General features: G+C 38.0%; 1 protein-coding gene and 1 long non-coding RNA gene across 13 annotated transcripts in view; both read right to left on the minus strand.

Moving 5' to 3' along the window:
* LOC109408373 (myocyte-specific enhancer factor 2) overlaps positions 1-9434 on the minus strand; it is a 435257-nt gene extending 425823 nt beyond the window's left edge. For all 12 annotated transcript variants that reach the window (XM_062854306.1, XM_062854304.1, XM_062854299.1 and 9 more), the window contains exon 1: positions 8924-9434. The gene's annotated coding sequence lies outside the window, so the exon portion shown is untranslated. The remainder of the gene's footprint in view (positions 1-8923) is intronic.
* Positions 9435-9439: 5 nt separating this feature from the next.
* LOC134288689 (uncharacterized) lies at positions 9440-24237 on the minus strand. Its single transcript, XR_009998094.1, has 3 exons — positions 23864-24237; positions 10713-11268; positions 9440-9461 (listed from the first exon to the last, which is right to left on the minus strand). It is a non-coding gene; the product is annotated as an uncharacterized LOC134288689 (long non-coding RNA).

A 24237-nucleotide genomic window follows, 5' to 3' on the forward strand; every position in this document is an offset into this window, starting at 1 on the left:
AAACATATTAAAATAATAGATCAATCCAAAACTTACCAGGGTATCGGTGGGAGTAAGCTTAAAGTTTTAGGATTATTCACCACCAAAATTCTTATACAAAACATTATTTTTAACATTGATTTTCATGTAGTTCCGGATAATGTACTTAACCTCATCGATGCAATAATTGGACGAGACATTATCATGCAACCTGGTGTTCGTACAATAATTGAAAACAATATTAGAATTTCAACAGTTTGTCAAAACCCTTTGAAATTTGAAAACCCTGGAAATGATGCATTTCAAAAAAGTTTATTCAGTATTAGTTCTAATATTCTAGAAAACATGAAAGTAGGCAATATTCCTAAAGATCAGTTGGCAATTTTTTCAGAAATTTTTCGAGCTAAATATCTTGAATTTTCTAAACCATCTAAACCAAAAACCGATTATGAAATGGAAATCAATTTGAAAAAAGGAGAACCATTCCATTTTAAACCTCGAAGGTTGTCATTCGATCAAAAACGTAAAGTTGATTCAAAAATTAAAGAACTCTTAGATTTAGGTATTATCAAAGAAAGTAATTCACCTTTTGCTAGTCCGATAGTTTTGATTCCAAAGAAAAATGATGATTTCAGGCTTTGTGTTGATTATAGGAAGTTAAATAAGGATACTGTAAGAGACAATTTTCCGCTACCTGTCATAGAAGATTTGTTTGATAATCTCAAAGATAAATCGTATTTTTCTATTCTCGACCTAAAGTCTGGTTTTCATCAAATTAAAATTTCCTCAAAATGTACTAAATATACTTCTTTTGTAACACCTAATGGCCAGTATGAATATCTTAGGGTCCCTTTTGGATTATGCAACGCACCTGCGGTGTTTCAACGTTTTATTAACAAAATTTTTGAAAAATTAATTAAGGAAGGTAAATTATGTGTTTATTTGGATGACATTTTGATTGCAACTAAAACAATTAAAGAACATTTTGAAGTTTTGGAACAAGTGTTAGAAATACTGAGTCAAAACTTATTAGAAATCAATTTAGAGAAATGCAAATTTTTATTTGATGAGATCGATTATCTTGGATATACAATTAATAATAAGGGCCGCAAACCTAATAATTGTCATATAGAAAATGTCAAAAATTTTCCTATTCCTCAAAATTGCAAGGATGTTCATAGATTTCTAGGATTGATGAGTTATTTCCGGAAGTTTATTCAAAATTTTGCTGTCATTGCTAGACCTCTATACAACCTGCTCCAAAAAGATGTAGTATTTCATTTCGAAAAAGAACAATTACAGTCATTTGAATGTTTGAAACAAAAACTAGTATCAGCTCCAATTTTAGCAATTTTCGATCCTCACGCTGAAACTGAGCTTCATTGTGATGCCAGCTCGTATGGCTTTGGCGCGATATTATTACAAAAACAGTCTGATAAAAAATTTCACCCAGTGAGCTTCTTCAGCAAAAAGACTGATGAATTTGAATCAAAACTTCATAGCTTCGAATTAGAAACTTTAGCAGTAATTCATGCAATCAAACGTTTCCATGTTTATTTGGCAGGAAAAAAGTTTAAATATTTACTGACTGTAATGCACTTGTGCAAACATTGAGAAAAAAAGAAATAAATCCAAAAATTAATCGCTGGGCCTTATTTTTAGAAAATTATAACTTTGAATTAGACTATAGAAAGGAAGAAAAAATGAAGCATGTTGATGCGCTTAGTCGGTTGCATATGAGTAAGAAAAATACCAGTTTTCAACCAAAGAATAAAGAATTAGAAAATACAATAGCTATACTGAATGAATCGGAAATACAGAGGAATATAATTTTGGCGCAAGAGCAGGACTCAAAATTAGTAGATATAAAGCAACGCTTAGAAACAGGTACATTTCCAAATTTTGTACTACTGGATGGAATTTTATTTAGGAAAGACAATGGGCAAAATCTATTAGTTGTTCCAAGAAGTATGATCGATAATATTCTGAGAATGTGTCACGATAACTGTGGACATGTGGGAACTGAAAAAACAATAGCTGAAATTAAAAAACTGTATTGGTTTTCTTGTATGAGGAAATATGTCAAGAAACATGTCAAGAACTGTTTGTCATGTATTTTCTACAATCCTGTAGGCAAAAAAGAGGGATTTTTGAAAATAATTGAAAAGGGAAATATTCCGTTTAATACCATACATTTAGATCATTATGGGCCAATTACATTGCAGTCAAGTGGCAGATTTAAGTACATTTTGGTTATGATTGATGCGTTCACTAAATTTACAAAATTTTTTCCAACTAGGACAACTAATTCAGATGAAATTATAGGTCACTTAAAAAATTACATGAATTTCTACAGTAAACCGGACAGAGTTATAACTGATTGTGGTACCGGGTTTACATCTAAAAAGTTTGAAGATTTTATGAATATAAATAATATTGAGCATGTAAAAACAGCAGTTCGCACCCCACAGGCTAATGGTCAAGTTGAAAGAATTAACAAAACCCTGACACCTATGCTTGCAAAAATATGTAATGATACTAACAATGAATGGGATAAAGTGTTGCCTAAAGTAGAATTTGTTTTCAACAACACTTTAAATAAATCAATTTGTAACTATCCAAGTGTTTTACTTTTTGGTCGATTGCAAATCAGTATTCAGAATGAAAATTATAATTTAGAATCATTTGTTCGAAACAGACAACCATCGAGAGACACCCAAAATCTAGTCGAAATTAGAGAAAAAGCACAGCAAAACAATTTAAAAATGCAAAACTATAATAAGAACATTACAGATAAGAAAAGACTTATTGTCAGTGATTATAAAGAAGGTGATTTTGTTGTTCTTAAAACTATTGATTCGCATAAACTATCACCAAAATTCAAAGGTCCATATAAAATTTCAAAAATATTGCCAAACGATCGATATGTTGTGGTTGATATTGAAGGATTTCAAATTTCAAATGTGCCTTTTAACGCGGTATGCTCGCCACAGAATATGCGGAAATGGTTGAATGATAATGATTCGACTGTTAATTGTCTCGATGAGGACATCGAGATTGTCAGGATGGCCGAGATATAGTAGGCATTGGTGAATAAGTCTAAAACAACGTAGGCACTGACTTAAGCTAATGACAAGGACTTATGACTATTACCCAATAAACCGTTGAAAAGAGAACAACTGTGTATCATTGCCTCCTACAGCTCATATCAATTTTCAAGATAATAATCGATTTCAATACTACGCACTTTTGGAAATTTTTCTGTTAGGTCTGCGGTGACATTTCATGACAGCTGAGATAGGTCTGCATTGACAGCCATAATTTCCGCATCTGTTTCTCCCTACCAGTTTACAGCTATCCATCTCTGAACTGTGATTTTTTTTTTTTGGATTCCTTTTATTGCACTTTAATACTACTCCGGAAGATTTGCCGGATGATGTGCAAATCGAATAAGAGTCCCAACAAATAAACAGCTTCTTTTATACAGTACGTTTTGTAATGTTGTCATATACACAAAACAACAGCGCTTCGTAACTGTTTAAAGAATATTCTTTCAGCTAGAAGCTGTTGCGAAGAACCTGTTGGCGCAACTACACCGCTTGTTCAATGTAAACATTATTGCGTTTGACGTTTCACAAGCTTTTGCAGCAAGATTAAGTTGGGTAAGGTTTCTTGTGCTACAATTATAAAGACTTGTCTGGAGTAGAACAAAACGGGCTATTTTCTATGTTATTTATACATAGCAATGTGGCAGCGAGGACATCATCGGAACCAGTGGATACGTAGATCGGGAGTTCGATTCCAAGTAGCGGTAAGTACTTTGATTATTCAATTTTAAAAGCGATAGTTCCAGTTCAACATGTATTGCGTCACGGTATCCATAACATGATTATATTTAATCGATTAATTTGGGGATGCCGTATAACTATTATTTAACAACTGTGAAAAGGCTGAAAAAGCGCCTTCTCAAGTTATTCAGTTAGTGTTTACATAGGAGCCGAGAAAAAAGCTATAACTTGGTGGCTTAGAAGCTGCATATATGTGGATCAAGTTCACCTGATTCATTGGTATAGGGCTTGCATAGAAGCTTCCGTCCATATGTACAACACAGTAACTCAGCTTCAAGCCGTATTGAGGACGCTTTGTTGACATTTACATTCACAATAAATGTTAGTTTGGCTTTTCGGGCCCGTATCACCAATATTAACTTATTTTCCCGATCAGCCTAGATAGCTGTGTAGTGTCGGTAGCGGTTAGTTCAACTGGCTAAGAATAGCACTACGGACCGCCTGTTCCAGTGGTAGGAGTCCACTAATCAGGTGACTCCTAATTCAAGGTGTTATGCGGCTTTACGCTTATCGTACCTAGGAATGAATGGTTAGGAGGGTCGATCAATCTTTGTAGACTTATGCAAAATGGAAGAGCCCAAGTGGCGTTAGTCCAAGAACCTTACTTTCGTAAGGGGAATTTCTATCTAGGAATCCTTGTGAATCCGGTGTTTGCTACTTTCAGTAAAAATGAAATGGCAAACTCACGTGTCGAGCATGTGTGCTTGTCAACAACGCAATCGTTGCTACACTCATCTCTGGGCTGTCCATTAATTACGTAAGGGTTTATGAGGGGAGGAGGGGTTTGACAAATCCTATGCACCATACAAACATATTTGGGCTCTCATACAAAAAATCCTACAAGGGAGTGTCGAAATCGTGAAATTTCCCTTACGTATTTCATCCTCACCTTCATCGTTCCAGCTCACCGGATAATCATATTCAGCTGATTTTCTGCGTTTGCCTATAATTGCAGCATCCAATTGGCTAAGAATGCCTCCTGCAGTTTTATAAAAAAAAATGTGCCGATCCCTGATAAAAAGTATCATAAAAATACGATAAATTTTATTGTTACAACACCATTTTTTCGAAAAATATTCACCATTAAACATATTGTAATTTACACAACACACTCACCATCACCCCTATTGTTCTATACCATTCGGCGAATGGTAAATGGCACTTTTACAATAAAAAATGGTGGTCGTTATGTATCTTAACCATAAAATTTTGAGAAAATTTTCATACACTTTTTCGCGAAAAACAATAGAATGTATTGTGTTTTTATGAGACATTTTTAGGGCAATTTTCAAAAGATAACAATATATCTTAATGTTTTTTCATTGTTCTTACAATACAAATACAAATAATTGAATGGCGTCAAATGAATCGTTGTTACAATAAAAATACAATAATATTTGTTGTTATTTGTAAGCAGTTTTCGCTTTTGAAAATCCATAGAATTTATATTTCCCGCTAACATTTATATCCAGCATTTACGAGCACTAACGTCCGCCAGAATGATATGCACATTTTATGATAAGAATCAAACACTCTGATGTATATCTGGTATGTATTGCTTGGCAGCTGTTGATAAGATCTATCTTCAATCTTTTCAAATAACTGCCAAATATCACAAGTCAGACCTCAGGTCGTATGATCCATACCATAAATCGTTCACAATTCATGTGGCCATTAGTATCTGTAAATGCTGGAGAAAAATGTTACCGAAAAAAAGAATTCTTTGGTTTTTCAAAGGCGAAATCTGTTTACATAACAACAAATATTATTGCATGTTTATTTTAACATCGGTTCAATTGACCCCATTAAACTAATTGTATTTGTATTGTTATCAATGGCAGTTTACTATTTACTAGATTCCTTTAATTTATTGGAAAACATTAGAAAAATCATTGTTCATCTTTTTCTTGTCTTAACATCCTCACTTGGCTAAACCTGCTTTTCAGCTAGTTTTCTATAAGTACTTCCTCAGTTATTCATTGAGAGCTTCCTCTGCCAACACGGCTTGACGTCTGTCAGTTTTAGCGAATAACATTCGATAACCGAAACATCTACTGTACTCAAATTTAAAACGAAAACTATAAAAAATGTGTCAAGTGATTTTGTATTTGATTATACAAACATGATCCAAGCAACAATAATACTTATTGTTATTCATTTGTTACAAATTGTTTTTAAGTGTATTGCGCGCAAACCCCAAAATTTTATTCCCACCTTTGGGTTTCCGCGCCGAAGACCCAGCGCCAGATTCGGCGACAAAGAAAACTGACAGCAGTCGCCGGACAGTTGGCAATCCTGATATTTGACGGCGACTGCCCGGTAGTCATGGGAGTGGATTGATGTCACGCAATTAGATCTTTTCGCTGAAAATGCGTGTGTGTTGAGTTATTGTTGACAGATTTTCTGCAGTGTTAGTGTGAAATTCAGCGATTTTCTGTATCGCGTAAGCCATCGCTGGAAGAAAACGTCATGTTGTTCAGCGAAGCAAGGAAAATTTTCAGTGAAAAAAGCAATAATTGAGAAATAAACTCTTTTTTAATAAAAAGTCCATGAGAACTTTGCAGGCACTTTTGCAACTATTTAAAAACAACTTAAATTAATTTTTACTGATAGTAACTTTAAATTATTATAGAACTATTGAAAAACAATCGAATCAATCAGTCACTAATAAAGCTAATGTTCACTTATTGTACGAACTATATGGGCTTGATTTCTATTGTAAAAAGTAACAATATATCTACTATGTGTTTTATTGTGAACAATAAAACCAGTCATTTGTTAATAATATTTACCATGTAAAGAATGGTAATTTTTTATCCGGGATATCCTTTAAGGCATTTCGCCAAAAGTTTTCACAAGAATTACATACTTTCCAAAACATATATGCTCAAAAAAATCCATGGTGATTTTAGTTTTTTTTACAATTTATTCAGAAATTTCTAATGAACCCTTTCTTGTCGAGTACTAGGTAGCAGAAATTTCGACCCAAAATACATCATAAATTTCTTCAATATTTCATTCATGCTTTTTCAGAACTCAGTAAATAGCGTCTACTAATCACACTGTTCAGATCAATGTTTTAAATTTCGGCGTATAAATGATCAACATCAAGCAGCCATTTTTCAATACCATTTTCTACAAATTATAAACTATTTTATTCATCGTTACCAATTTGTTGTACAATTGCTGTGATAAAGAATGTTTAAAGAATGATTTTTGCTGAGATTTTATTATAATTTTTTCCAGAGATTGTACAGTTTTCCTCCAAGGAAATTATTCTCTAGTGTTCTTTTCATGTAACCTGACAACAAATCTTCGGACAAAATTTCGGACGGATTTCAGGAAAAAACTTTACCAATTTTTTTTTAAAGATCGCATCGGAATTCTGGCCAGGGGTTTCTCCAATAAGTTTTAACAGAAAGTCATTCGACAAATTACTTCAAAGGTTCCTATAGGGATTCCTTTCAGATGAAGTCTTTATCGAATCTACTATTGACGGCTACTTTTGCCATTGACTTCTTTTTTTGCATTTGAATACACGGTCATATTAATGTACACACGGCACGGGTAACTTTTGAATAGCGATCATTAAACCTTTTGCCCATTTACGTGTTGTGCGAGTCCACGAAGATCAACATTGAAAATATGCTGATCTAGTGGTATTTAAACGAGAATAAAAATACAAAGGATTATTGGATCGCTTCGTAAAAGCTGCTTTTATGTACTCTCCGCTCCTCTTCTTGGTGTGACGTCCCAACTGGAACAAAGTATGCCTCTCAAGTTCTTTGAGCAGTTTTACAGTTATTCAGACTAAAGGCTTCCTCTGCCAATTAACATTTTGTATGTATTTATCGTGTGACAGACACGAAGATACTCCCAAGGAAGTCAAAGACATTTACATAACAAAAAGTTCCTGAACCGACCCAGAGTCGAACCCGTTACCCTCAGTATAGTCTTGCTGAATACCTGCGCGTTTGCCGCATCGGTTTATGCAATGTACACATTAAATTGCTTTGCTAGAGGTGTAATGTTTATCAAACGCGATAGTACTCTGTTCTCTGCGCATGGTAGTAAAGGTATTTTCTATTGCGAAAGGAATAATTCTAGACCGATCGGGAATCGAACCCACACCACCTTTACGTGGTCTAGTTACACCCACGAATTACCGAATAATATATCGTCCCCTTAAGGACAAACGTCTTGAAATCCCGGTTCAACAGTGAATCAAAACTTCAGACGCACAAATCTCAAGAAGCAAGCTTCAAACAACGATGCATTTTATTATTCTGTTCTTGCTCACTTGTAATAAGCTTAAAATAAGAAGCTCAGGTGCGCTGGTTTTGTTTACGAAGATATTTGTGCCCTCAAAATCGTGAGTAGGTGCCAAAATCGGCCATTGTGGCGGCCATATTGGGATTCTAACAAGTCTGTCCTTAATGCTAGAACTAGGTAACCCGTTTTAGAAAGTGCGAATAAAAATGGCTGGTAAAACTTATCCTGGTATAAAAGAAACTCTTTGTTGGTCTTAAAAGTTGAATTAATATGTGTTTTCGAATTTCAATTGACAAACTTGTGTTTATTGTGGTGTACGTTCAGATATAAACAAATTTCTTGCGATTTCTCAAAACCAGTTACCTAGTTCTAGGATTAAGGACAGACTTGTTAGAATCCCAAAATGGCCGCCACAATGGCCGACTTTGGTACCTATTCACGATTTCAAGGGCACAAATCTCTTCGTAAACAAAACTAGCGCACCTAAGCTTCTCATTTTATGCTTATTACAAGTGAGCAAGAACAGAATAATAAAATGCACTGTTGTTAGAAGCTTGTTTCTTGAGATTTGTGCGTCTGAAGTTCTGATGCACTTTTGAAGCGGGATCTTAAGACGTTTGTCCTTAAGGGGACGATATATCAATTGAATATAGCTGACCTTGTGGCAAATCTCCTTGCATTTTTTAAGATTCTCTCCCAACATCTCATGCTCGCACTCTCCCGAACAACTTGAAAAATTTTACCAAATAAAAGCATTTTCATACGACGGCAAAGTCCTATCAACAAATCGATATATCGATAAAAACACACAGAAAGATGCTTACCTCTTATCAGCGCCACAATCCAATAAACACTCTCGCACACAATCGCACTGCTGCCCCGTAGAAGAACGAACGATTTGGCCAAAAAGAAACTGTGTGGAACTTCTTGTCTTATATCATCACATTATCATATTCTTGCTTCTTGCTTCTGGTTCTTCTCCGGTGTTGGCTTCTTGCTTGCCTGTTTGTGCCGCCGTTGCGAGGATTTCTGCTCTGCCTTGGTCGGTCTCTCGGGTGTCACTGTTTTTCTTCCATTATCACTGCGCTATCAATTTTGCCTGCGTATTTTTTTTTTCTTCCTCAACTTTTCTGCACCACCAATCAATACAACAATCTCTCGCTCTACTACACAGTGTGTTGGGCTTCCTCGTGTGGTTCCACCGCGAGAAAAAAAAAAATCCGTGCTTCTGTCAATATTCCACTCACTACTCTTTCTTGTTGCTGGTTGCTGGCTGGTTGTCACTGACTGGCGGTGGCGGTGGAGGTCCCTTTCGCCGCCTGGCTTGTTTTTGTTGTCGTACGACCTCCTGCCAACCTGGACCTGGACCCAATCAAAGCAAATCTTCTTTTAGGGTGAGGGCATAGTGGCGGAGGAGAGATGCGTCAGGAGAATGAGAAGAGAAGCGTTTGGGTTGAGGTAAACTCTATTGAAAAAATCACTAAAAGTGTCTACAACACCTTCTATGAAGGTGCAATGTTCACAGCTTCAACCTATTTGCATACAAACATTGAGGGCACCGTTAGAAATAGTTTTTCTATTATTTTGTTATTATGATTGCTTTAATCTAACGAAAAATATTGAATGAAAGAAAAATAAATATAAGGCAGACTAGATGGTGAGAATACCATCTCTATAAAGATAGGCGCAACTCTACTACTACACTGAACGGAAATCGAGTAGGCAATTCGGTTTAATACGCAAGAAATATACAATATGATTAAGTAATTTCCGTTTAGTGAATTATTTTCGCTTTACCGGAATGGTCAAGTAATTTTGCACAGCAAGCTCCATTTGATTGGACTTTCTTTTCAATTCCGTACTGGAGTCAAGAAAAACGCGTAGATTGCTCTACGTTTTACCTATTCAGTGTAAAAAACGCGTATTTTAAGATCCAAAATTGCGAGTGCCCTTGAGAAAGAATGCGCCAGCTCTTGTCATAACTGCAAAACAGTCATTGGCGTTTGAATTATGACTGCAGTAGCACAGAGCAGAAAATCAGAACCTTTCAAATGTGCATTAATTCCTTTGAGCGGCAGCTAATAACGTTGAGTAAACGTTTTGAAACGACTCGACTGGAGTTTTTGATAACTATGGGCATTTGTTGACTTTCAGTGGCGGAAAAAGCGTTGATAATTTTATATCATTGCCGACGTTTCGATCCTTGGGTTGGAATCTTCCTCAGGGCTCGATTTTATTCAACTTGTGACCAGATATGTGATAATCGTATTCTGCACACGATCATTTATCTGGTTTTTGTTCGATAAACACTACTTTTCTCGTTCATCACCAGCACCCTAGTAGGATGTTGGGTCGTTCGGCGCAAATTCCGTGTTACATTTGGCGGTACATTTTCCCCCTTCGGACGGCGCTAAAGTGTGGATGATAATCATGTGAAAATGGAATGCCGACCAAACTTGGTTTCTAGCGATTGATAAAAAAATCGCTGTCCTTTCATATGAGATGTGCTAAGTAACGTATCAACCTTATCTCTTTTCTTGCTTTATCTCTTCGCTTCTCTCCTCCGGCACTATGTTGTCAGCCTCATGTGCGCGTTTTGTCTCTTTTACTCACGTCATCCTCCCGAACACCATCCAGAACGTCGTGTGGGACGTGTTTTCTGAACCTGGAGCTGAAGCTGGAGACTTCTTCACGGATCCACTGATACACTACTATGCTTGGCACTTCCTTCGATACAGTCGTCTGTGTCACAACACAAAGTGCCTACTCCTTTCCTACACCGGGGACCGTCTTCCGTCACTATCTTGTTCGCGAGAGCACCGAACTGAAAGTTTTTTTTCTTTCTCTTGCCTCACCGCCTGCGTTTGACACACACTGTTGTTCTTCGCAAAAATATTATGCAAAAGCTGACCCGACCCGCTGCTGTCACCAGGTTCCACAAAGCACCGATACACACAAGGAGTCACAAAACGCTCTAAACGCTCAAGTTCTTCGTCTTCACGCACCAACAATGTCCGGATTCCGATCTGTTTAGATCCCCGAAGAATTCCGCAAGAAACTACCGAGATTTTTGCACTCACTTCTTGTCTTGTTGATTATGGTTGGTTGCTGAACGAACTGCTGCTCCGCTCTGCTCTGCTCTGCCTGCGCTCTGTGTTGTCTACCTCCGCTGATGGCAAGATCGAAACGACGAATAAAATACATGCGTGAATGTTGGTGCTGTGGCTGCTGCTCTCGCCCGCGACGACGTCCACGACAGCCGGACACATTGAAAGCAATCGAAACCCGCGTGCACAGTGGTTCAGGTTAGGTAGATTAGGAGAGCCTCACGGGATTGGAAAAAAACATTAAAATTCATTGAACAAATTCAAATTGTACAACTACTACTAGTAAACCAATGATATGTGTTAAATGGCAACACATTTACAGGAATGGCTGGTACATATGTATCAAGTATACTGGAATAACTTGTAATTAATAAGAAAGCACAGAATGCTGCTAAATGGCAAATTGAGAGATGAATTTGAGAATGAACGTGTTCTGATGGGATTGGAATTCACGACTCCGTATTCACCAGACCGGCGCTTTAACAAAACAAGTATCGACTATGCGGAAAAGAACCACTAAATCGCAATTTTGTTTACAAATTCATCTCGCAATCTGTCGATAAGACAAAACTTGGAGTTGAATTTGGAGTTGGCTTCATCTTGATCGTAAAGTAGATGAACCGAAATATTCGATGGAAGCCGATAAGCGTAGGTTGAGAATTAGGGGCACATTCTTCAACTACAGTACAGCGTATAGGGCAATCACTCTCACAAGCCACCGCTTGTGACGAATCGTCTGTCAGCATGAGTAGTGTGTGGATGATTGGGAATTGTTGTTGGGTCGCTCACGAATGGAGCTCTCGGACTTTGTCAGTTCTCACATCGAGGAACTGAAAACGACCGCCACAGTGTCATTCATTTTCGGTTGAAAAACAGGCACTGAGACTGATATTCAGTAGGCCTGGTGGCAAGAACAGAAGAGAAACACAAGGATTCTTCGGAGCAAGAAACGGCATCACGAAGAGAACGTGATTGCTGAAGCGCAGGATAGCATGGATAGGAGTAATATGCGGAGGTTTTATACAACTGTCAATGGCGTGGAGTCAAGTTATGCGTGGATCGCGCACTGGACCAGTGCCATGTCTATATGCAATGACCGAGAAGGAAATTTCCTGACAGAAAACAATGATGGCAGCAGGTGGAAGGAGCACTCCAAAGATTTGTTCAATGATAACAATGAAGGAACAGCCAAGAACGGGATTCACATAGTGAATGGCGGTGAAGCAGTTGAACCATCAACACTGGATAGATGAAGTTAAGATGCGCCTTAAGTAGCTGAAAAACAGCAAGGCCTTTGCGAAGGACCACATCATGGTCGAACTTCTCAAGTACGGAAGTAACCAGCAACATCAATCAATCTACCAGATTCTTATAAAGATATGACAGGGTGAAAATTGCCCACCCGTTTGATGGAAGATCTCATATGCCAAATACAAGAAAGGGCACAGGCTAGACTATGCCAATTACAGAGAGATAACGCTATTGAATTCAGCGTACAAGATGATGCCGAGTGTTGTTCAACAGAATGAGACCTTTTGAGAAATCCTTCGAATACCAGGCTTGACGAATATCAACCTGTTGGCAAGATGGACCAACCAAGTGGTCTTAGCCAGTCGTCAAAACAAGTTCTAAGAAAAAAATAATACCTATCAACCTGTTCGTCGTGAGAAGCAATCAACGATGGATCAAATCATATTTTAGGACTGGATCCAATTGGAGAAACTTCCACAGTGATCGTTCAGCTTCCCAGCAGGCAACTTTGCATTACATGGCGATAGCACACAGAAATCGTGGCTACTATGTTTCAAAGCAAATTGCAGTGATGTCCTTCGATTAGAATAACCATCATGATCAGATTCTGTGATAAAAATCTATAACTAAGTAATGAGGCGCCCGATTTGAATCTGGTCTTCGGCAAAGTTGTAGCTGATAGAGTAGCCTATCTTTGGCGTCATGTGCAGCAGCGTTGTCTGCTGGAAAGCTGAACTGTTGAAGTTTCTCCAGTTGGATAAAAATCGATAATTAATTTATGAGACGACCGACCTGAATGTGGTCTTCGGCGAAGTGATAGATTTCCCTAGAAGTACCAAGTGTCATCAAGTGCAACGCTTGATGGATCAAAATCAAGAATTCGGATCGCAGACGAAGTGTCTACTCATTTGTGAACTTGTTGTGATTGAATCTTGATGATGCTTTTTTTCAAATTCACAAGAGTTAAAAAACTTTAGAGGACGAATGTCGCTGCTATTCTCTTTGTTCTCGCTCGCGAACATCCCGGGTATCTATCTATACTTTCTCGTTTTGACACTCATTCATATCGCTGCTTCTTCTCGCCAGAAACAGATGTTCCGACAGTGACGCCAGCGACATTCTTCATCAATAGGTTATTTTCACCTCTATTGAATTTACTGTTCAACATTGCACTCGAAGCAATAATGGTTCAATGAAGCAAACTTTTCTTTCGTTCACCGCATGTAAACAAAGGCGCCACCGTATGGACATTAACATTGTGACAGCAGTCGAGTTATGTCAAACACACAAGGCTACGGTGGCACTATCTGTTCATTTCATAGCGGCTGTTTCAGTTATTTTAGTGATCCATTAAAAGATCTGGCGTGCATCTCACGGTTGCATATGCTCTTCGGGGCTTTGCTAGACAATATTGATCTCATCGGCTTCAAACTTAGGGCAGTGGAGGAAACTTAGGCAGCATCCATTTATTACGTAACGCTAAAATTGACAATTTTCGACCCGAACACCCCCCCCCCCCCAACTCCCCCTACGTAACGTTTTTTGTATGAAAACCCGAAAATTCTTGTATGGACCGTAACGCTCGGCCATACTCCCCCCCTCCCCCTAGAGCGTTACGTAATTTGTGGATGGCGCCTTAGGGAAGGTTCACGTCCATCGTTTTTCAGGGTTTCTAGACCCCCCCTCCCTCCTTTGTCACGCTATTTCCCTATACCTAAGGGAACGTTCAAAAATTACGTCCAAAATTTGGGGGAGGGGGGGTCTAGAAAAGTGTGACAGTACGTGTATTGGGGTTTTTAATTAAGAAAAATTCGATGATTTTTTATTTTTAAACGAAAGAGCACCTTTTTTTGAGCCGCTATGATTTTTTTCAGATTTTTAGAACTTTATTTTGGTACCTAAAATGAATTTCAAAGAGATTTTTTGAAATCACCTTTTGACAGCTGGGCAACTGCTTGACAGCTCCGCTCAGTACAAAATGCAACGAGGGGTGATTTGACAAATCGCTCCCATACAAATAACAAATTGATTTTTGAATAGGTTCCCGGGCACCAAAATTGATGAAAATTTGGATTTCGGCTCAGTTTGGCATGCAGATTCAGAATATGGAATTATCTCAACACCACTAAAGAAGCCAATTGGGCATAGGAAAATTGCGTGACAGAGGGAGGAGGGGGGTCTAGAAATCTCGAAAAACGACGGACGTTCATTGGCGTAACTAGAGGGGGGGCCAGGGGGGCCAGGCCCCCCCCAGAATCCGCCAGGCCCCCCCCCAGAATTTTTTCATGACTTTATATATGGAAATTAGAAAAAAAAATCTGAAAACCACTGTCGTGGTGACAAACATAGATCTATATTCTCAATTTAGTTGAAAATCGGAGTTTTCGACTAGTGAAGTTGGATTTTTCTCCAAATCCGTGCGTCGGACCTAACTTCGGAAGTGATGCGCTGTATAGCAAACAGCTATATTCCGGGTTCCAACTGCACGTACAGTAATAGAAATTTATTTGGCATAATATGTGTTTAAATTGACAGTTATTGGAGACAAGCAATACTTTGTACATCTTCTTTTTTAAATCGCTGAGAAATTAAATCTAAATGATAATTTCCAGGAATTCCTGGATGGGTATCTTTAAGAATCTTTGAATTTTCTAGCAGCATTACTGCAAAATATGGTTAAGTGCTTCTTTATGGAAATCAAGTATCATGTGGGAATAAAACTCTGGTTGTATTTGCAATGGAATTCCAGCAAAAGTTTGTGAATTCCTAATGAGAATAGATGTACGTAGCTGAAGCGTAAACGCGAATGTATTCATTAAAACCATGCTGGAGGTGATTTCTAGTCAAACACTATTAATTTCTTTTATTTCGTGGTCCAGGGGTGTTTTTGCGTCTATCAAACAACGCACAAATTCAAATGGTCATTGAGGAAGTTTTAATATATTTAAAAGCTGGTGCTGCAAGATGTAATCGTAAGTTTGAAGGTATTCATGATTGGACTTGTAAAAGACTTGGTATTCATGAGATAATTGTGAAAGAATTCCTGGATGACTTCTTGGAGATTTTTTTGGCTTCTATGTCCCTCTAAAATTATCTAAAAGAATGTCAATACAAATCGCTGGAGGAATTCCTCTAGAAATCCTTCAAATTATTCAAAAAATCTACAAGTAGTCCTGAAAAAGCCCTGGGGTGAATCCCTGAAAAACATTATGAACGGAATACTGAAATTTTTTAACTAACCGCTGAATAATAAAAAAAAAATCCCGAGAGAAATTTCGGAAGAAATCATTACAAGAATTCTCGAAGCAATACCTGCAGGAATCCCTGGAGTAATTTGTGAAAGTATACCTGGAGGAATCCCTGGATGAATTCCTGGAGGAATCCGAAAAGCAATTATGCTAGGAATTTCAGCAAAAAAAATCTGAAGAATCCGCATCAGAAATCCCTGTAGAAATTACTAGAAATTTTTTTAGTTGAATCCTTGGAGGAATTTCTGGATGCATTTTTTTTTTTATCTTTATTAAAGAGACTTTCAGCCCTCGGCTGGTTCGTCTCTACCACTTCTGGTTGCATTCCTGGAGGAATCCTTAGAAGAATTCTTCAAGAAATCACAGGAGGAGTTCCTAGATGTATTTCTGGAGGATATCCGGGAGAACCTTCTGGAAAAATTCCATGCGGAATCTCTGGAAAAGTTCCTGGACTGATGCCTGGAGCATTAGGGGATTTTTTTTATTATCGTACAAATTGGTATGAAGTTTCTAAAGGTTAATGAAATAAGGTAGGGATCATATATATTTGAAAAACTAAATTGAAAAAAATCAGGGTTGCCTAATTTTCCGGAAAACTCCAGTGAAAATCAAACATTTTCCACAGACACCACCTACTTTGAAAAATCATAGAACGAAGCATCATAGGCACATTTTTTTTGTGAAATCATAAGCAAATTTTCTCAGCAATTCCAAGATGGATTTCTGGAGGAAATCCTAGAAATTTTTTTGGATAAATTCCTGGCGGATTCCCTGGAAAAGTTAATGGATTGATTGATTGATTTGTCTTTTTTTAAAGAGACTTTCAGCCATTGGCTCCAAAGTTAATGGATACATTTCTGAAGGAGGCATCCCTGGAGAAGTTCCTGGAGTAATGCCTGGAGCATTAGAGAAATTTCTGATGAAATTCCAAGATAAACTTCTAGAAGAATTCCCAGAGGAATTTCTGGAGGAATTCCAGGAGGAATTCTTGGAGGAATCTCACGGAAGAATCCTTAGAGGAATCCCGGCAGGAATTTCTGGTATATTCTTGGAGGAATTCCTGGTGAAATAAAAGAAGAACCCGTGAAATAACTCCTGGACGGATTTCTAGAGGAATCCCTGGAGTTGAAATTCATGGATTTATTCCTAGAGGAAACCTGAAATTTTTCTCTTGGAAAAATTCCTATAGAATTTCCTGAAGAATCTCCTGAAAGAATATCGGAAGCAATCTCTAAAGGATTTCCTGCAGAAATTCCTGGAGGAATGATGTAGGAATTTCCGAAGAAATTCCTGGAGGGATTCCTGGATCAATTTCTGAAGAAATTGCTGTAGGAATTTCTGACGAAATACCTACGGTAAATCTTGGTGGAATTTCTTGAGGAGCCCCTGGAGACACTGCGGTAGTAATTTCTGAGGAATTCCCAGAGGAATTCCTATATGAATTCCTGAAGGACTTTCTGAAGAAATTCCTGGGGTATTTCTGAAAAAACCTCATAAGGAATTCCCGCAAAATTTCTAAGAGAAATTTCTACAAAAATTCTTGAAAGAATCCCTGGAGATATTCTTGGAAAGAACCCTGGAGAAATCTCTGAAACTCTGGAGGAACCTTAGGAGGGATTCCAGGAGGAACTTCCGGACAAGTTTCAGGTGGAATTTCAGGAGGAATTTCAGGACAAATCTTTATAGGAAATCTTGGGGAAATTCCATGGAACTATTCATGGATTGATTCCAGGAGGAATCCTTTAATCAATTCTTTGAGGAATCGTTCAATGAATTCCTGGAAGAATCTCTAGAGGAATTCTGGAAGGAATCTATGGAGAAATTTCTGAATATATTCATAGAGAAATTCCCAAAGAAATTCCTAGAGAAATTCCTAGAGGAATTTCTAATGGAGTTCCAGGAGAAATTTCCAGAGGAATTTCTGGAGGACTTACAGGAGCAATTTCAGAAGGAATTTCTGGAAGAATTACTGGAGAAATCATCGGAGGAATTTCTGGAGGAATCCATGAAATAATTCCTGGAGGAATGTGTAGAGGAAACCTTGGAGACTAAATTCCTGGATTAATTCTTGGGGGAAACCATGGAAGGATTTCTGGAGGAATTCCCGGAACAATTCCTGAAGGAATTGCTGTACGAATTTCCGAAGAAATTCCTGGAGGAATTCCTGGATTCATTCCTGAATAAATTACCGAAAGTATTCCTGAAGAAATACCTGGGGTAATTTTTGGTGAAATTCGTGGTAGAACTCCTAGAGGAGTCCCTGGAAAAATGCCTGGATGAAATCCTGGAAGAATCCTAGGAGGAATACCTGGAATAATTCTTGAATAAATTCCAGAAAGAATTTGTGGGGAAATTTTTAAAAGAATCCCTTGAGAATTTCCTGGAGGATTCCTGAAAAAATATTTGGAGGAATTCCTAGAGATATCTCAGGAGGAAATCATTCAGGAATCCCAGGAAGAACTATTGAAATATTTTCTAGGATAAACTCCGAGAGGAATTATTGGGGTAATTTCTAAATGAATCCCTGGAGGATTTTCTGGATAAATTCTTGAAGAAATTGCGGTAATAATTTCTGAAGGAATCCTGGATTAATGCCTGGAGGAATCCCTATAGAAATCTCTGGAGGAACTTCTGGAGGAATGCCTGGAGTAACCCCTGGATAAATTCCTGGCGACATGCCTGTATCAATTCCTGGAGGAATCTCTCGAGAAATTCCTTAAGAAATCCCTGGAGGATACCCTGGGGAATTGCCTTGAAAAATCCCTGGAGAAATTCCTGGACTAATGCCTGGAGTAATCTCTGGATACATACCTAGATGAGTACCTGGTGGAGTTTTCAAAAGAATTCTGGGAGCAATCTAGTGGAGTTTAGAGTTTTTAGAAGAACTCCCGAAGCAATCTCTAGATGATTTGCTGGAGAAATCCTTAGATGAGTCCATGGAGAAACTCCCTGGAGAAATTTCCAAAGAAACCTCTCGAAAAATTCCTAGAGGAATCCTTAGAGAAATATCTAGAGAAATTCTTTGAAGAATCCCCGGGAAAATTCTTTGAAAAATCTCTGGAGGAATCCCTGAAGCAATTTCCGGAGAAACCTCAGGAGGAATGCCTGGAAAGTTCTAGACAAATTCCTGCAGGGAGTTCTGGATAAATTCCTTGCGGAATCCCAGGAAGAATTCCTGGATTAAACTGTAAAGGAATTTTTGTGGAAATTCCTTGGAACTATCCCTGGAAGAATTCTTGAATGAATTCCTGGAGGAATCTCGAGAGAAGTTCTGGAAGCAGTTAATGGAGGAATTTCTAAAGAAATTCCAAGAGAAATTTCTGAAGAAACTCCAAGAGAAATTTCTGAAGAAAATTCAAGAAAAATTTCTAGAGGAATTCCCAGAGCAATTTTTGGAGGAATTCCAGGAGGAATTCCTGAAGGAATTGCGGTAGTAGTTTGTAAAGGAATTCCTGTGGGAGTTCCTGGATCAATTCCTGGAGGACTGTCTGAAGGGATTCTTGGGGTAATACTTAAGTAAATTTTGTGGGGTTTTTCGTCACCGTTGAATTTTATGTTTCGAGAATTGTTGATTTTTTTCGGTGAACGAAAAAAATCAACAAATCTCGAAACATAAACACTTAAGTAACCTGTTGAGGAATTCCTGGAGGCATCCTTAGAGGAATTTCTAGAGAATTACTTGGAAGAATTCCTGAGGAATTCTTGCAAAAAAAAAAACTAGAGGAATCCCTGAAACAATTTCTAGGAAAACCTCAGGAGGAATTCCTGGACAAATCTCTATAGGAAATCTTGAGGAAAATCCGTGGAACTATTCATGGAAGATCTGCAGGAGGAATCCCTAAATGAATATCTTGAGAATCTCTGAATGAATTCCTGGAAGAATCTCTAGAGAAATTCTGGAAGGAATCCATGGAGAAATTTCTGAAGGAATTCAAGGAGAAATTTTTAGAGGAATTCAGAAAGGAGTTTCTGGTGGAGTTCCAAGAGGATTTTCTGGAGGAATTACTGCAGGAATCATCGATGGAATTCCTGGAGGGATCCATGAAATAAATCCTGGAGGAATGTGTAGAGGAAACATTAGAGAAGAAATTCCTGGAAGAATTTTCGGAGGAATTCATGGAAGAATTCCTGGATCCAAACTTGAATAAATTCCTGGAGTAATTCCTGAGGAAATACCTGGGGTAATACCTGGAGAACTTCTTGGTAGAACTCTTGCAGAAGTCTCTGGAGAAATGCCTGAATGAAATCCTAGAGGCATGCCAGGAGGAATACCTGGAATAAATCTTGAAAAAAATCCGGGAGGAATTTCCGAAGGAGTTCCTGGAGGAATCTCAAAATTCATTCCTGATGAAATACAAAGTTCGATTTCTGAGGGAATTCCAGGAGGATTTTCTGAAGAATTCTCAGGGGAAATACTGAAGAAACCGCTGAAATTCCTGAGGAAATCCTGAAATCCTGGATTAATTCCTGCGGGAGTTTCTGATGGAATCCCAATAAGAGTTCTTCTGGAAATGTTTAAAATAATCTTGGAATTCGTTTTTTGTAAGAATAACAGAAGAAATTTCCGGTGAATCCCTGGAGGAACTCTTGAAGTAATTTCTGAAAAAAACCCGATGAGGAATCCCGGAAGCAAGCCCCATTAGGAACTCTTTATAGAATCTCAGGAGAGCTTTCTTAGCGAATACCTGGAAGATTTTTTGTGGGAATATTCCTGGATAAAAAAAAAATGAAGAAATCAATGTCTGCAGTAATTGTTGAAGGAATACTAGGATCCCTAGTGGAGCGGACCTGGTGGGATGGTTAGAACACTTGACTATCACGCCGAGGAATCGAATCCCACTCCCGACAAACTCGCAAAATGTGACTTCTTCCTTCGGAAGGGAAATAAAGCGTGGGCCCCGAGATGAACTAGCCTAGGGCTAAAAATCTCGTTAATACACATAAAAAAACTAGGATCCCTAAAGGTTTTTTGTACAAATTTTTTAAGCAATTCTTGGAGTGTTTTTTAATATCTTTAGGTAAAATTTTCTAAAAGAATTTCTGGAATACATTCCTGCAGAAATACTTCGAATCATTCCAGATGTAATTATTGGAGCAATCTGTAGTGGAATTTTGGAAGGCATATATGGAGATATCCCTGTAGAAATCTCTGAATACCTGCAGAAATACCTTAAAGGATCTCTGGAGAAATTCCTGAAGGAAACTTCGAAAAAAGCACTGGAACAGTTACTGGAGGAACCTCTATAGATATGCCACAAAAGTTCAGCCTATTGGACGCAGTGGCTTAATTTCCCCAACAGGGGAGGAAAAAAAAAAAAAAAAAAAAAAAAAAACCTCTATAGATATCCCAGGACAAATCCCCGAAAAAATGTCTAGTGGAATCCCTAGATGAATTCTTGATTGAATTTCTGGAAGAAGCCAAGATGGAATCACTAAATTAAGCTATGAAAAAAAAATCTTGGAGGAATTGTTCGTACTCATATACAGGGGATGGCCAGAATGTTTGCGATAGGCAGCTTTTTTTCTCCCACAAAAAAATTCAACATGATGTAGCTTTTCATAGAGTGCATCAAAAAATCTCAAATTTTGAATGTTTGTCAACCTATTATATGTGCATCATTGGTACAAATTTGGGCTCGATTGGTTAATTTATCGCGAAGTTGGAACTGTTTGGGTAAAACACTATTATTTAGGCAACTAATTTTGGAACTGTCATATCTCGGAAACCAGTTAACCGAATTGAATGAATTTTATAACGTTTATCAACAATATATTGATACTTAATACGACGTTACAAAATGTAATACTTTCTCACGGCGAATTAAGTTATACCGGATTGAAATTTTTACCCATATAGAGGAAAATAAGTCAAATTTACAATACCACACAAAAATTACTAAATGTGTTCTTCCTTCAATCTAAATAGGCTCTAATATATCTGATTAGAGATAACTTGAGAACAGAAGTGGAAAATCTCTGGATATCAACACTAAAATTTATAGACATTGATGTAAAAAAAAAAATTACGAGAAAAATCCAAAAAGTGTCAATCCATGATAACTTTTTGCAACGTTTAAAAAGTACCAATGTTTTAATGGTTTGTGAAGCATTTACATATTGTTAGTGTACGTTCAAAATTTCATTCAATTCGGTTCACTGGTTTCCGAGATATGACACCTCAAAAATTAGTTGTTTGAAAAATAGTGTTTTACCCGAACGGTTCTAACTTTGCGAAATATTAATCAATCGAGCCCAAATTTGTACCAATGATGCACACATAATAGGTTGGCAAACAGTCAAAATTTGAGATTTTTTGATGCGCTCTATGAAAAGTTAGAGCTTGTTGAACTTTTTTGTGAGAGAGAAAAAAGCTGCCTATCCCAAACATTTTGGCCATCCCCTGTAGTTTACAAAACTATGAACAAATCTGTAACAGTCATTTTGATTACTCAAAACTACAATACTGATTTGCATATTCACTTATCGGGCGCCCATCCCGCTTAAAATTCATCTCAAGTCAGGCCCCCCCTGGACCCCCTCCAGGAAAAAATCCTAGTTACGCCAATGCGGACGTTATATTTGAATCTTCCCTAATACACGTACTGTCACACTTTTCTAGACCCCCCCCTCCTCCAAATCATGGACGTAATTTTTGAACGTTCCCTATATCTGAGGAGGGAGACAGTGAGGATAGGCTTGACGACTTCATGTACTTTAACTCGATAAAGAGATAGGTATGAGCTTAAAAAATATCATGTTTTTAGGGGGTGAAACCAAAATTTTAATAGGAAATGTAAGTTGGCTTGAAACATAAAACCAAAAACGATATTCACAATGAAAATTTAATCAGGCCAAATATGTCTAAAGGTCCTATCTGCAGAAGAGAGGCTCTCTTTGGTTTCCCTCTCTTTCGTTAACATCTCAGCTGTTTATTTGTATAATGATTGTCTCCTTGCATTGAACGATGGTCAAAACAATCGTCTTTTGATTTGTACTGCAACAGTAGTTGAAAAGGGGTCTGGTACGTTTGGCATAAGGCCGTTTGGCATAAGGACATTTGGCATAAGGACGTTTGGCATAAAGGACATTTGGCATAAAGGACGTTTGGCATAAAGGACATTTGGCATAAGAGACGTTTGGCATAAAGGACGATTGGCATAAAGAATATGTGAAATATATTTTCCCTCTGGAGAAAAATCAAAGAACAGCCTTCAAGGGAAAGAAGGCAAATTTGTTGTTGGTGCATTATATTGGATCTCTTATTTTCGAAATAACATTTTGCTTCCGTGAATTTGATTTTTTTTCGGAAGGAGAATGTTCCTTCTTTTGTATATAGGCTGTTCTTCATCGATACAAGCAATTTAGATTCCGGTAATGGTTCTTTCCAGCAAATCATCCTAGTCTGCATATTATATCCATAAAAATTAATGCATTATAATGTATTATCCTTCTTTTGTATACTTATCCTTCTCTCTCCTCTCTTCTTGGCGTAACGTCCTCATTGAGACAAAGCCTGCTTCTCAGCTTAGTGTTCTATGAGCACTTCCACAGTTATTAACTGAGAGCTTCCTCTGCCAATGACCATTTTGCATGCGTATATCGTGTGGCAGGCACGAAGATACTCTTATGCCCAAGGAAGTCAAGGAAATTTCCTTTACGAAAAGAACCTGGACCGACCGGGAATCGAACCCGTCACCCTCAGCATGGTCATGCTGAATACCCGTGCGTTTACCGCCTCGGATATATGGGCCCTGTATACTTATCCTTCTTTTACGTTAAGTATGTAGTTCACTTTTTTACTGAAATCATTTTATGCCAAACGTACTTTATGCCAAATGTCCATTATGCCAAACGTCCTTTATGCCAAATGTCCTTTATGCCAAGTGTCCTTTATGCCAAACGTCCTTATGCCAAATGGCATTATGCCAAACGGCCCTATGCCAAACGTACCAGACCCGTTGAAAAGTGTACTATTACATTGCAATAATGGAAAGAGAAAGTGAACAAAGAGAGCCTCTCAAATGCAAATAGGACCTTTTGAAATGTTTGGCCTGTAATCTGTAAATTTAAATCTCTCAATAACTGTCAGCTCCGACCCCAATCTGAACCACTGTGCACTGCATGGATCGGTTCGAAATTTACATTTTCATAAACATACCTCTACAGAAGCAATCAGATTAAATCTGAATGCGGGAAACACATGTACGTTTTACAGGGTCCACACTTCTACGCGACGCAATCCGCGGACAACCGATTATTCACTACGCCAGCGACGGAATCCAAAAAAAATCCGCGATAAAAACTTTGATTATGCGCTGAAGACCGATGTAGATGTAGGTATTTACGACGACGAGTGGAAGAATTTCATGTGGTGTTTCGGATCGCCAGGACTGTCTGACGTTTCTCTCGTGTTGCACGACGACGAACGAACAAAACAACGCAGTCTGCGTCAGAATCTGCGAAAGCTCCCGTTGTTGACGGTTCACAAACGAAAAGCTTTTCGCATGTCGACGCGTTGCCTTCACCGAGGGG

Source organism: Aedes albopictus, chromosome 2 (assembly GCF_035046485.1).
Source record: "Aedes albopictus strain Foshan chromosome 2, AalbF5, whole genome shotgun sequence".
NCBI lineage: Eukaryota > Metazoa > Arthropoda > Insecta > Diptera > Culicidae > Aedes > Aedes albopictus.